The following is a 15,140-nucleotide window of genomic DNA, read 5'->3' on the forward strand; positions in this document are numbered from 1 at the left end:
GTAATCAACCCCAGTGGCTCTTAGTGCAGTTTCCAAATCATTAATGTAAAGATTAAACAAGAATGGAGACAGAATGCACCCTTGCCGTACTCCCCTCTTTCTTATGTAACATTTCTTATAGAATGATTTACACACTTATGATTCATCATCTCTCTATAAAGTGTGTATGATGTAAAGTGCTCTGACACCCTACACTGGTATGCGGAGCGCTATAACATAAATGAAACACATAAGGGAGAGATTAGTGCCCTTCCATTTCAGGTTCTTTGCAGCAGTTTCAAGCTCCTCTAACAGTTTCTCATAGCTCATATGGGTGTAACTTCTGGTATTTATCTGTTTCCATGGACTTCATTGATTGATTTTACTAGCAAGAAATTATGACCCTTAAGGGCAGGGCACAAGTCCTAAAAAAAAGAAGTGGGGGGACGCTGTCACCGGATGTGACGTCACGACAGGAAGTGATGGCACAAAAGGTGGCTTGCACCATCTGGCTCATTGCCTCCCCTCGCTCACCCCTTAGATGCGATTGCATCTAAGAAATCAGCGAGTGAGCAGCGAGCTGTGAGCTCCGAGCTCCTCGTCCAAGAGAGGCCAAAGAGTGAAGTCCAGCTGTTTGGCAGAGGGGACGGCGTCCACCCGGTAAAATAAGTGGGGGATGCCGTCCACCTGCGTGGTACCCCGACTCAAGCCTTGCTTAAGGGTCACACCTTGGTTGTTGAATGTGAAAATATCACACATAAGCAATCTCAAACCTTGGCAGCTATGGATTTGCCCGCAGTCAAAGGCCGTCACAGACATGCCTTATTAAGAATGGACCATGAAGCCAATTTTGGGACTGAATGAAAGGTACTGTGTGGCCATTAACTGCCATTGGAGTGAGGTGATTAAAGTATTTTTTTTTATGTCAATTGTTTCCTAAACAATGCCAGTGCGTCCTTCAGAGGAAGAGCTTACACATTTGACATCCAACCTTCAGCACTACACTTTCAGTCACTAACTGAAGTCTAGCCAAATTCACCGATAGACATAGAAGACAGGCTGCCTCGGGTACCAGTATAGCGGCACTTTCTGAAAGTCTTTCACTTGTTGCACGTGTGCGACCCGCGTAGCCAATCGAGTAGCAGCAAAGTAACGGGACCGGACTTGGGCGCTGTCACTCTCCTAGGCTGCAGCCCACACCTCGGGCGCGAGGCATGCTGGAGAGTGTGGTTTTGAACGAACCCTGCCGCTCGTTGAACTCGGCCCTGGGGACTTCCTTTCCCGGCGACCAGCGCGCGGTTTATAAGGCGCGGTGTAGCGGCGGAGGCTCAGTGGGCTGCTAAGGCATTGCGAGCAGCGGGGATATGGAGACAGCACGGCGGGGCGCCGGAGGAGGGGGAGTCTGAACGGAGGATACAAGGTACACTGCTTGGACTGTTCTGCATCTGGAGAGACTTTCTAAGGGGTGAGGACGCGGGCACGGGGGTTGAGGTACGCGCGGTCATTGATATTAGGTGCAGGGGCGTCAGGTCATCCATAGTGTGGGGTCATCCGCTGTAGAACAGGGATGCGCTGACCGCCTTGACTAAGGGGATTCTCCGGTTAGCTGCTTCAGGTGCTGGGCAGTTCTTGGAACGGAGGGTCGGTGGCGGGTACAAGTAAAGGGGGGGGGGGGGTGATGGCTTCTCGGTATTTAATTTGAAAGGACCCCCTTGTACTGGAGGAGTGTCCTACATTTTCGGAAGGTTCAATGTCACAAGTATGCGTTCGCCTATCTGTGTGCTGCTCATGGAAGTGTGGCGCTCGGACCGCTGCCTGCTCTCTCCCGTTGGACACTTGGGGTCTTCTGCTGAGTGAGGACCCTTTGGCGAAGCCTTGTGATGAGACTTTAACTATCTGTGAGCCCTCAGCCTGCCTAAAGGTCTTCACGGGGGCGAGTACAGGTTCACGAGCTGGGGTTCTCCTCATCAGGACCCGGAGCAAATGCCGGGTCCCTTCCTCCCGGGAGGCTACTTTTCCTCCAGTGTGGGCTGTTGCATAAGGGAAGGGTCCCTTTCTTCCCACCTACTCCCCGACGTTGATGCTTGCATGCATGCAACAGAGCGTTGCCTGCCTTCGCACCCCATTCTCAGGGCGCTAGTCGCGCAATTATTGGGGTCTCCCAGCCCATGGCCCCCTATTGAGGTGGGAGAGCAGAGCATCCTTCCTCTCTCCGGGACTCTCCTCCCGGTCATGGTTAGAGCTCCCCTCGGTTTAACACTGGAAGAGCTCTCGCCTTCACCCCACGCGTGGCTTAGTTCACTTGAAGGGTTGTGCGGGAGCTGCCTCACTTCTCAGGGGGTATTCCTCCCACGATCCTCTAGGTCAAGTTTGACCCGAGTGCTTGTAGTCGTCTCCTCTTGTTCCCAGCGTGAGGTGAGTGCGGGGTCAGGCTCGCGCACGTAGGTTTCTGATGCACTTTCACTTTTCCGGGGCAGTTAGTTGTCAAACTTGCCTTCCAGGTGTTTAGCTTAAGTGCAAGTTGGAATGTCGCATCACACGTTCCCGTCAACTTCGAATATGTAATTTACACTAGCTTTCTAGGGAGCTGATTTAATCTGGTTATGAGATTTTGCAGTTAGCTGATGGCAACCGGCTGGTGATTTTATCTGGGAAGCCAGAAATCGAGTAAGAGGGGAGGGAGACTTTTCCTAAAATGTCTTCTATCTCTTTCAAATGAACCGCAGCTAGGCAGAAACCGTGCTCGCAAAGCATAAATAAAACACATGCATTCAGTAGACGTAATAAAACACATGCATTCAGTAGACGTCTGCTTACACCGTGACATGTCATAATAAATCTAGTTTGCCACTCGGATGACCACCCCTCCTCTTAACGCGTTTGAGCGGTCAGGGTGGGCTCGCTTTCTCCACTCTTGTCTTTTGAATAGATGGAGGTGTTGTACGCTATGGCTGGTATTCAGGTAGCCCTGCACACAATAGTAGGATGGGCAGTTCTCCGCTGACCTACGTGAGGGGCAGGAATCGCGTGACACGGAGTAGGGTAGCACATCTAGTAGGATTGAAATGTAAGCACTGCGGAGATGGTGGTTTCATGGGAGCATAGCAGAGTCAAGTTTGGGAGCATATTTGTGTTCCGTTTGTTGTTTTGCTTTGAGTGAAGCCCTGGCGTTTGTTGGTTGGGGTAGTGAGGCCGAAAGATGTAACCTGAAGATGGATGCCACGTTTGGCGGGGGAAATATTGCGGAACAAAACAAAGTTGACTTTAGGGGTAGGGAAGAAGTGTTAGGGAGAGAATGAGGAAATGAGGCAATTGTTGGATTGAGTTTTGGTTTAGGGGAATAATTCAAATAAGTGGGTCATCAGTCAAGAGACAATTTTGTAAAGATTTTAATTAATCATATACAAATAAAATATTTACTTACTTACAGTCAAGAGACGGAAAGCGATCCTGTGAGGGGTGTGAGAAAGTAATGTTCGGGATTAAGAGCAGGGGGTGTTGGACTGGTGGGGTCCAGAAACAGTCTGAAGTACGGCAGCATGAGGAAGTAGGCCTTGTGGGTGGAGGGTCAAGGTGGTGTCGCTTGGGGACTGACTGGCTGGGGGCAGGGTGGTGTCGCTTGGGGACTGACTGGCTGGGGGGGCAAGGTGGTGTCGCTTGGGGACTGGCTGGGGGGGGCAAGGTGGTGTCGCTTGGGGACTGGCTGGGGGGGCAAGGTGTCGCTTGGGGACTAGCTGGGGGGGCCAAGGTGGTGTCGCTTGGGGACTGGCTGGGGGGGCAAGGTGGTGTCGCTTGGGGACTAGCTGGGGGGCCAAGGTGGTGTCGCTTGGGGACTGGCTGGGGGGGCCAAGGTGGTGTCGCTTGGGGACTGGCTGGGGGGGCAAGGTGGTGTCGCTTGGGGACTGGCTGGGGGGCAAAGGGGGTTGTCGCTTGGGGACTGGCTGGGGGGCAAAGGGGGTCGTCGCTTGGGGACTGGCTGGGGGGGCAAAGGGGGTCGTCGCTTGGGGACTGGTTGGGGGGGCAAAGGGGACCGTCGCTTGAGGACTGGCTGGGGGGGCAAAGGGGGTTGTCGCTTGGGGACTGGCTGGGGGGCAAAGGGGGTTGTCGCTTGGGGACTGGCTGGGGGGCAAAGGGGGTTGTCGCTTGGGGACTGGCTGGGGGTGGGCAAAGGTGGTTGTTGCTTGGGGACTGGCTGGGGGTGGGCAAAGGTGGTTGTCGCTTGGGGACTGGCTGGGGGTGGGCAAAGGTGGTTGTTGCTTGGGGACTGGCTGGGTGGGGCAAAGGTGGTTGTCGCTTGGGGACTGGCTGGGTGGGGCAAAGGTGGTTGTCGCTTGGGGACTGGCTGGGTGGGGCAAAGGTGGTTGTGTCTTGGGGACTGGCTGGGTGGGGCAAAGGTGGTTGTTGCTTGGGGACTGGCTGGGTGGGGCAAAGGTGGTTGTCGCTTTGGGACTGGCTGGGTGGGGCAAAGGTGGTTGTCGCTTTGGGACTGGCTGGGTGGGGCAAAGGTGGTTGTCGCTTTGGGACTGGCTGGGTGGGGCAAAGGTGGTTGTCGCTTGGGGACTGGCTGGGTGGGGCAAAGGTGGTTGTCGCTTGGGGACTGGCTGGGTGGGGCAAAGGTGGTTGTCGCTTGGGGACTGGCTGGGTGGGGTAAAGGTGGTTGTCGCTTGGGGACTGGCTGGGTGGGGTAAAGGTGGTTGTCGCTTGGGGACTGGCTGGGTGGGGTAAAGGTGGTTGTCGCTTGGAATCTGGCTGGGTGGGGTAAAGGTGGTTGTCGCTTGGAATCTGGCTGGGTGGGGGGGCAAAGGTGGTCGTCGCTTGGGCACTGGCTTGGTGGGGCAAAGGTGGTCGTCGCTTGGGCACTGGCTTGGTGGGGCAAAGGTGGTCATCGCTTGGGCACTGGCTGGGTGGGGCAAAGGTGGTCGTCGCTTGGGGACTGGCTGGGTGGGGCAAAGGTGGTCGTCGCTTGGGGACTGGCAGGGGGGCGAGAGGTGGGTGTTGATTGGGGACTGGGTGCGGGAGGTGGTCGTTGCTTGGGGACTGGGAGAGAAAGTAGAGTATGGGAATGAAAGTAGAGTATGAAGAGGAGTAAGAGGAAATTGGTAGGAGGGGGTTGTTTGTATTTTAGTTTTTTTGCAGAAGTGCACAAGTAATGTTTTGGATAAACAGTAGAGTTTGTGGCATGAACAATTAAAGGGACCAGAGGTACATGGTGATGCAATATAGACATGTATATGAAATCCTGTTTGTGATGCTCCAGCCCTGGGTGGCACCATGGTGGCAACTCTTGTTTGCTGATGACTCTCCTTGTCTCAAAAACCCCCTTGGTCTCCAGAACATATTAACTTGTTTTTGAGAATTTTGTTCTCCCGAGGGTTATTAATCAATAATGCAAACAAAGTTAATGATATTTTGCCCACATTAGGGCATTAAGAACTTCTTAATCTTAACTGTACTCCTCTTAACCAAACCACCCATTTTTGGTACCTTGGAATACATTTTTCACACAATGAAGTGGAGGCAGCATTTGATCTACTTAAGAAACATCATGGCCTAGTGAACTGGGAGTACCCTTTATTTTGCCTATAACGAAGGCGGCCACTTAATGCATCTTGCCTTGGAGGTGCAAGGCGCAAGTTCAAAGTACAGCCCTGTATGGATCGGGATTATGGGGCTTCTTCAACGTCCTAACCTATTGCACTGTGAGCTACGATTTCTTAAACGGTTGCTAAATTTTCCACTTAATACACTCAACTACACCTGTGCCCAATGTCCTTTGAGGCTATGGCCAGGCCGAGACCACTGCTATATTGTGTGATTCTGGCACACCCTGGAGCTGAAGATATCCAGGGAGACCTTGTACTATGTTGTATCCTTGGTTACTGTGGATATCTGGGTTGGTTCAGGCACATTTGGATGGTGCTGTCCACGCAGGGTGTTTTGAATTGTGGAGCTCCCCTCAATCAGCTGAGACTGCAAATATGATTAAACGCAGCTATAAGACCTATTTTTGGGAATCATTGATCACACGATCCATAAGCAGTTCTCTAACTAGGAGTTTCGCATTAAGGAAATCAGCACACCTCTGTAAACACTGGAAGTGTCTCCAACCAGTGGATCGCGAGCTGCCAGTAGCTCACGGTCAAAACTGAAGTACTGAGCTTTTTAACTCTTAAATAAGTTGTTCTCAGCTCAATATTGGAGCATAAGAACAAAATATTTCTGAATGCTTTTAAATGATTAACTCTTCATTTTAATTTTCAATGTAATGATTCGTCATCTTAATTTTCTCCCCTTTCAAAGTGTCACATTTACGAACCGCGGGCATCTTTCTCCCAGTGGCTGGTAGACACAGTTCCATATTTATAACTGAAAAATAGTTATTTTCTTTTAAATGGGAGAAATTTAAGTAAAGACAAATGTTTCTATGAAACATTGTCTTAATGTTTTCTCTACTTTGAATTAAGCCAATAAAGTCCTAATGTTTGAAGCATGTCTCTTCACTTTAAATTCCTCACATTTAAACAGATGACTTGATTTTCCTGTTATAAATGTGGCACCATGTCTACAAGCCACTGGGAGTAATATGTCTGCTGTTTGTAAAGACACCGTGACATTTGAACATTAAAATGAGTTTTATGATTGTAATGCATATAAACATTAAGTTAACACTTCAGTGGAATTCTCTCCCATTTCAAAGGGTTGCATTTACACACAGCAGGCATCTTGAGCCAGTGGTAGACACGCTGCCATATTTATAACTGAAAATACAGCCACTTTTTTTAATGAGAAAATTTAAAGTGCCGTAAAATGTTCCATCAAGTGCAGATAAGGTTTCCTTATGAACATTTTTGCAGTACATTTTTCTGCACATTACATTTCTCCCATTAAAATAAATTGTATGTTTGTTGTAAATGTAACAGTGCCGTGGCAAAAAGGTATGTCCTATGCCGCAAGTACATGCAATAAAGGTTCTCAGTCACTCGTACACATCCATCCCATTCAGTCACACATGTTCATACATCCCACATTCCGTGCACTCACTGTTAACCATGGCAGCCCTATCATGGTACCCCCTAGTCACAGTATTTTGTTCAAACCCCAGTAACGGGATCCTGGACATTAGGTTTAAAATGAAGTAAGCTGAGCGTGGTGGTGTGGTGTCTGGTAATAATACTCAAGCTACTTGGCCTTCAGTAGCTCTCAACGATTTTCACCGATCAGAAGTAGCTCACATTACAGAAAAGGTTGGAGAACGCTAGACTTGTCCTTCCAACATCTGCTAGACCCCGCTATCTCAGATTAAGATATGGAATTGTGGCTTTAAACAGTCTAATCCACCAGTGGGCCTTGGCGTGTGCCACAGTCGTCGAGGATGAGATTCACTTTGACTTTTTCCCTCCCTTCGCTTCCCATATGTCATTGTGGCTCAAACTCTATTCAGATCTATGTGGACAACAAGGTCTGCACTAGCACTACTAAAATCCATTACTTATCAGATGGTAGTATTGGTGCTTCCACGATTTCCGCATGATGCCTGGAGATAATGGTCTTATTTAGTTTCTGAAGGACACCGGCAGAGACTATGAACTGATTAAATGTTTTTTTCTGTAAAATACTATGCAGAATTAAGAATTCAAATTCCTGAGTATTATTGATTTTAAGGTTTTTTTATATATGAAAAAAACCCAAAATATTTGCTTATTTTTATAGCTTAGTATTGTATTTTACTACTCAGTTTTTATGGGCTTTGCATGAAATAAATTATCTTTATAATGTAATGTTTGGTGAGGATTGATTGTGGGCTCCTTTCAGAACTGCATATGTGGGAAGAAATGTTGGAAGAAGAGAAAAGAGTACATGTATCTAAAATTTGGTGTGAGTGGATTAGCATGTGGTTTTCTGAGTAATTTTTGGGATGGAAATAAAATACACCTTTTTTTATAAGTTTGAAGGAGTGATGTGTTGTTTGTTCCAGTATGGAAGAGAAACTGAAGCACAAAAAGTGAGTTTGCGGTGTTTGGAGACGGGAAGGGTGTGAGGAACAAATGCTTAGTGCGATGAGAAAATGCTTTGACTTTGTGGCAGTCCGGAAACGACGATGCGGGTGCTAGTGGGGTTAGGAAGGGACTAAGGAAGCATGTTGCGCTGGTATCAAAGACCTAAAAAAGTGGGTGATGGGAGTAGAGGAAGCAATAGCTTGAATGGTCTGGAATAGTGTGAGGAATCGGTGTGTAAGTGGTCAGAAAGGGCACGGAGAAGCACTTAAGGTGTTGAAAGGCAGCCTAGAAGCAGTAGTTGTTAATCGAGGCAGACAGGGAAGGATGGAACATTAGGAAGTGGAGTTCAGAGCTTGGAAGCATTGACTAGCGCGTGGTTAGAAGACTGTCAGTGACAATGCTCGTTAAGTGCATGAAAGTAATGGCTTTGTGGGTTTAGAAGGTGTGATTAAGCAATTGCTGGTGTGGTTAGTAAGTGCAGGGAAGTAATGACTAGTGGCATTAGTAAACATTTGGAAGTAATGGCTGAAGGAATTAGGAAGAAATTGATGGAGCTAAACCACAACCAGCACGTCCTGAGTGGCTCTGGATTAGTGCAAGGAGACGATGGCTGTGGTGGTAGTCGGATAAAAGGAAGATTAGGGGACACGTAGAGGTATATTTCCCTGTTGTGCCCCTTCAGATAGGGGTGCTGGGGGGGGGTCGGTAGTGATCTCGTGTAATACCCGCCAACAGTAGTGGTAATATCAGGATTACAGATGACTTGAAATAGGCCAAGTGGGAGTGAAAGGTGAAGGTTGGGTCAAGGTTTTGTTAAAATGGGTGCCAGCGCCGACTAGTCTAGAATGTCTCGTCTTTGCTACAACACTGCAAATTAGATCTGCTTGATGCACGTTCTAGGTTTAAATGGACTGTAGGCCGTCCTGTCCCTCGGCTACCCAGGTCTGGCCACTTGGAATCAACTTCCCCCTACTTATTAGTGGAATTCAGGACATCTTTATTTTTTATTTTTAAGGAGGGCCCATAAACACGGGTGTCTTTCTGATTAATCGCAGTCACTTGCTATGGTCTTTAGTGGTCCTCGGTGTCGGTAGTCTCTTCTAGCTGCACACAGGTGTTTCCAATACATGAAATGACCCTGGCATGCGAGAATGGATTTGCCACTGACTCTTTGCAGCCGTTTTGTTAACGTCAGACTAAAGAATCATTTTATTCATTTTTTCCCCTTTGCTTCTGTCTAGCGAAGTCGAATCAGTTAGAGTTAGACAATTTTTAAATGATTCACCACGCTTGTAATATAAAATAACCTTGAAAAGAAAAAAAAAAAAAAATATATATATATATATAATATAAATTTTTTTTTTTTACTTGTCGGCTCTCTTGATCCCATTGGTCTGTTCAGCGGTCATTCACATTCGCCTCCACTCACTGCAGCATAGGGCATGTGGTGGGAATGGACCTGCCGACGCTAACCATTGCTCTTTCACGTTGTATGGCTGATGGCGTAGTGTCTGATCAAGTGTAAACCTGCCTACCAAGAAGTGCACTTCCTTGCTAGGGCTTTATTTTCCCTTTGTATATTTTCTTTGCACTCTTTATTTATTTTAATATTGGCCCATTGGCACGCCGGACTATTTTTCCAAAACCAACATGCATACTATAATACAGAAGGGCTTTTGATCAGCAGTCTCACCCATTGGTCTGTAAGATTGTCATTCACGTTTTGCTTCACCCCATACTGCATGGGGAATACTCTTAACACATTGGCTCCCTTCCTTTGAGTGACTGCACAAACAATGCCTGTGCACATTGTTCACATTCACCTAAAAATAGTTAATCTCTTCAGTGATAAACCGGGTTCCAAATGGGCTTATTTAAATTTTCGTATTTTTTATTTTACATTAAGTTTTCAAAAGCTGTTTGTTTTTCCGCACTTCTGGCAGACAGATGGTGATTTTTTTGTGTTTTAAAGTTAAAATGTTTAAGTGACGTAACGCTGTAACCGCCTATGATTTTAGTGCCTGGTTAGCTAGTGATTGTCCTTCAAAAATAATAAAATGCATGACAACTGACAGGCTTGTGATATATCAAAAGAAGTAAAACTTCACATTAGTAAATCTCAATTGAATTAACAAAAATGCAAGTACATGTACACTGTGGTCGTGTTTAGGGGGCCTCGTTTAAAAAAAAATGTATTGTGGCCTATTCTCGCAGTAAAGCCCATCACACCAGCTTGCCAAGGCCAGACACATCGACTTTGCCATTGCTTATTTTAATTATCCCTGTCGATGTAAATTCTTAAGTTACAGTAAGTAGAAGTCCATTGTCCGCCTTGTGGCAGTAATTTTCTGTCGGGCATATAAACTAAAGGGTGTATATACTCATGAATACAGTTCTTTCTAGGTAGCACTCGTACCGTTGTATTACATTGTAAGTGAAGGGTGTTTTAGAAGGCAGTGTTCATATTTTTGTGGTATGGGTTTGCAACAAAAAAGAAAAGCACTTTGCCTGCTTGCAAAAGTCAGACTTGTTGGCTTTGCCAATGCATGTTAAGTGCCATTCAGGTTGTAAGCCTCCCTTGGCCTGAGTTCCTGGACATTTCCCACTCGCACCCCCTTCTCCCAGTGTTTATCATCGTGCCTAGAGTCTCTCCAGCTGTTTATAATGCATTAGCGCCAGAGAATCTTTGGCGCGTTAGCCCCTAGAAAGCAGCCTTGTTGTAAAACGCGACTTCACAATTCTCTTCCATAGCTTCTTTTACACCGAAGCAGTACAACTGTATATTGAAATACCTAGTTTTATTTTTTTTTCAGTTTAAAAATCACCATCCATAGAATCTACATCCTGTTCTGAGGTCATATAAAGAAAGCTTCTTAGGTAACTGGTTGCTGGTACACATTTTATTGTTGAAATGCTATAAGCGGATACTATATAAACACTATTTGGTTACCCATGACACACTGCAACTTTGTGCTGACACCCTCTTTCCTAGTTCTCCTTGCGTTGTCTTCAGCACTCAGTTGGCACAACAGTCATTTTAACACGGTTAGACTCCGCTTTCATTTAGTACACTAATGCATTCTGGTAGCGGTAGTCGGGACATAAATTACAATTGTATTCTTGTAATGTTTATTTTTTTTTCTTAGTGCTACATGGTTGGTAAAAAAAAAATGCAGTGCTTTGTGCTTCTGCTTAACCTCATAGTCACCCCACCCCCAGTGGGAAGGCCAGCCAGCCGGGCAGATGTTTGTTTTTTCGTACAGGAGTAGTTCAGTTGGGGGCATGGTCTCTTGTCCACAAGGCCAGGGTCCCTCAGATGAAGGAAAGAGGTCTTATTTTTGTGGCGTTTTCATGTTCCTGGGAGAGACGAGGTATCTGATCTGGGGGTGGGAAGGTTGCGCATCAAAAGGAGAACCCCATAGCAACGGCAGTCTCCTCCGGGCCTCTGCTTTTCACTGCATACTTACTATTTTTAGAAATAGAAAAAAACGGCGTTGTCCAAATTTGGAAGCGTTTTCTATAAAATGTAAAATACTTTTTCTTACTCGAGCAGCCCCCGGTCGTCTTGCGGATTAGCGTTTTCAGATAGCTTTATGAAGTGCTTAAAACAATTTCAGCGGTAAACCCAGGCCTCATGTACCAAATCCCATGGCCTGGTTATTACATGTATGGTGCCAACCAACTCCACCTCGTAGCTGCATAGGTGCACAGATTGGCCGATAGGCAGGCATCATGCCAAGGGTGCTGGCAAAGTGGAATGGGAGGAAATGAACAGGCCAGCCTGTAATTTGTTTGTAATGGGGAGATTAGGGTTAAACTCCGGGATGACGAAATTCTTTAAATAGAAAGGAATCTGGCTTCCTATTTAATCCAGGCAGTTCTCTGGGAACCACAGTCCTGCCTACGCATCGTGTGCGTGCACGCACCAAGAACTCGCACCCTGCCAGCCCACCTGGGGCTGATTTAGAGGTTGGCGGATTGCTTATTCCGACTAAAACGTGACAGATTATCCCTAAAAGTGTCGTAAAATATAATCGGGGACACTTGAAAAATGTGGAAGTAGAGGATAAAATGATGTGGCAGGGTTTACAATAATATGCGGACAAGAAAAGGTAAATTATGAGGCGTAATGTCACTTACTTTCTAATGGTGTTAACCTCCATGTTTTTTTCATTTTGTACATACTATCTGGGTTTCTGTTTCACTTCATTAGTACTAGTCTGACACCCAAATATAGCAATAGACAATAGACGGGTGACCAGTTAGCCACTGTGCCTTCCACTCCACTACGCATCAACAGATTTTGCCTAAGTTAAGTAATTTTTGATTCTCGTGACCTCATTTTTGGGGGGAGTCAGAATATACGTTTTGTGGCAACTGGTGCAAATCTGTAATTATGCAGAAACGCGGTGGTCGTAAACACACATAATTCGAGTGGCTGCAGATATGCACATGTAATAAGGTGTTGGGGCATCCATAATGTTATTTACCGGGTAACCAGTCTGCCAAACTGTAAACCGGCCCTTGGTCTGTATGAAGGGGATTTTATTCAGCGGTGATGCGTGGAGTTCATAGGTCGGGTGTGCTGGGCAGAGAGCCCTCGTAGCAAGGCTGCAAATATTGTTTCACCAGCTACAAACTGCCAGTGATATAAGGGAAAACCTAGCTATTGCTGAAAACTGTTCTTGACAGAGAAAACAACTTGGAGGACAGCCTGTTTGTCAGTCTGTTCGCTGGTAGTGGTGCAAAGCCTGCCTCAGGCTAGTAGTAGTTGTGCCATGGGAGATCTCTCTGCTCTCGGTGGTGGTACCATTCCAAGAGTGGGGTAGCAGTGGCCTACCTCCACCATGGCATGTCGGGCCCAACTTGGGGGCTGGCATACCTCCTGCCTGTAATATTTCTAGGCTCTCGGTCGAGTAGTCGAGATCTTTCAGCAGCATACTTGACTTCTGTATGAAGGCATGCTGGCCCCCATGACACTATATATAGCATCTGTAACCGGTTAGAATGGCTTAAGTCCTGGTGCCTGAATGCTGTTATACGGGTACATAAGCTCTATGTTGTGAAGTTTGCACAATTTATTTATCGCAGTTAAATCCTTCTTGTTCCTGAGCAAGCGCAATTAAGCCTTGTTGGCCTGAAGGCGCTCTAAAAGTTTGTAGGTGTAGTTAACAATTGGCTGCCTGAGGTGGTAGCAATGATATAGTTTACTTTTATGGTAGTTGTTTGACGCCCACAATTAAGCATTTACCAAATAACGAAATTTTCAGTATGTCCCTTCAACTTGATCAGTTAAGAGATTGTTGCAGGAAAATAATGTGTACTCAGTCTGCCTGCCTCTGAGATTTATTCCAGTCACCCTCAGGCAGCATAGTGCTGCAGGCAACTGAATACGGTTATTCACCCAACTTTGAATACTTAACAATGCAAAAACTGATTAGCAATTTGACATTCCTTTTTTAATTTTATACTTCAAAACTTCAGCAAGCGCCATGAAATTGTTCGGCGTAAAAGCGCTTTGTGTGCTGGGATAGCTAGCAATAACATTTTACTTACTTATTCTTCTGCTTCAGCCCAGCGGTGGGCGCCATCTTGAGTGTGGCAGGTGGGGACAGTGCTCAAGTCGGGCCGTCCTTCCCGCCCTTCTGGTGTACTTAACAGAGCCCTCTGCAGCGCTCGGTGCCCTACAGTCGCTCTCCCTGGTGAGGGAAACTGGGGCTGCGAGCGACAGAGGAATTGTAAAAACGGAATAGGCGAGCTGTGTTCTGAAAATCTGCGCGTTTGTAGCGTCTTGTAATAATTTTAAAAACTGTCTCATTTTATCTTTGGGGGTTTTAGCTAAAGGGGAATTGATTTTACCAGGCACTCTGACACCCCTACCACATTTTACTTACTTATTCTTCTGCTTCAGCCCAGCGGTGGGCGCCATCTTGAGTGTGGCAGGTGGGGACAGTGCTCAAGTCGGGCCGTCCTTCCCGCCCTTCTTCCTCCCTATAAAATGTGTAAGCCAACCAGACGGCGCAGCGGGCTGGCGCAGCGGGCGCGCCGGACGCGCGCCGAAGCCGCGCCTAAGCCAAGCCCGTCTGCGCCCGTCCGCGACCGGGTTGCCCCGGGCGCAGGGCATGCTGCCGGATTGCAATCCATCATCAGGTACGATTCTAACTATTTACTGTCCCTACGCCCCCCACCCGATCCCAATCGTTCTGACTGCCCTCATATTGACCCCCTGTCCAGCACCCTGGTATGCCCTCGTTGCAAATGGACTCCCCCCCCCCCCCCCCCCCCCCCCCCCCCTGCCCACAAACGTTGTAGCTGATACGCCTGCCCCCTCGAAATGTTACTCCACCTATTTCAAGGGAGGTCTTGTGAATGCCAGGTCTCTAGCCTGCCATTGCCAGGACGTGCACGATCTAATATTAAATCATGAACTAGATGCCCTGTTTATTACTGAAAGCTGGCTCAACGACTCCTCGAACCCTGACTTGGCTATTGCCCTACCTCCTGGCTTCACCATCCTCAGGAGGGATAGACCTTCCGGTCGAGGTGGCGGGGTAGCACTTATCATTAAGGAAACATTTCCCTGTCACACATTTGACTTATGTCATCTTAAGGACATGGAAAGCTTGGGTTTCTCTATTAAAATCAATGCCTCTTTCTCCCTATCGGGAGGGCTCCTGTACCGCCCACCGGACAATCCCACCTCTTTTCTCAACTCCCTGGATGAGGCACTCTGAGCGCTCGTGTTACAATACCCTAACTTCACGCTCATTGGTGACATGAACCTACATATGGAATCACTTGTAGATCCCCATACCACTTCCTTCTTACAGTCCCTGAACATCTTTGGACTCTCCCAACGCATTAACACAGCCATTCACAGTGCTGGACACACTATTGACGGCATATGCTCCAATCTTTCAACCCTCTCTACTTCCCCTCCGTTACCCCAAATTTGGACCGACCACTACTTCATCCCTTTCAACATTATGACACCCCTTCCCACCCGATCCAGTTCTAAGCATGTCCAAGCCTCCTTCTCAGTTAACTGGAAGAAAGTGGCCGAACGTATTAAATTGGAGTCAAAACCGCTGCCCCCACCCCCCACTGGAACTGGCGATGTCGAAATTGACTCTCGCAACTTCCATATCTGGATGAACCAAATTG

General features: G+C 47.2%; 1 protein-coding gene across 1 annotated transcript in view; it reads left to right on the forward strand.

Moving 5' to 3' along the window:
* Positions 1-1,306: 1,306 nt before the first annotated feature.
* Positions 1,307-15,140, forward strand: part of ITPR1 (inositol 1,4,5-trisphosphate receptor type 1) — a 1,666,678-nt gene continuing 1,652,844 nt past the window's right edge. Inside the window, exon 1 of the mRNA XM_086939209.1 lies at positions 1,307-1,399. The gene's annotated coding sequence lies outside the window, so the exon portion shown is untranslated. The remainder of the gene's footprint in view (positions 1,400-15,140) is intronic.

This window comes from Lissotriton vulgaris, chromosome 9, assembly GCF_964263255.1.
Source record: "Lissotriton vulgaris chromosome 9, aLisVul1.2, whole genome shotgun sequence".
Taxonomy (NCBI): Eukaryota; Metazoa; Chordata; class Amphibia; order Caudata; family Salamandridae; genus Lissotriton; species Lissotriton vulgaris.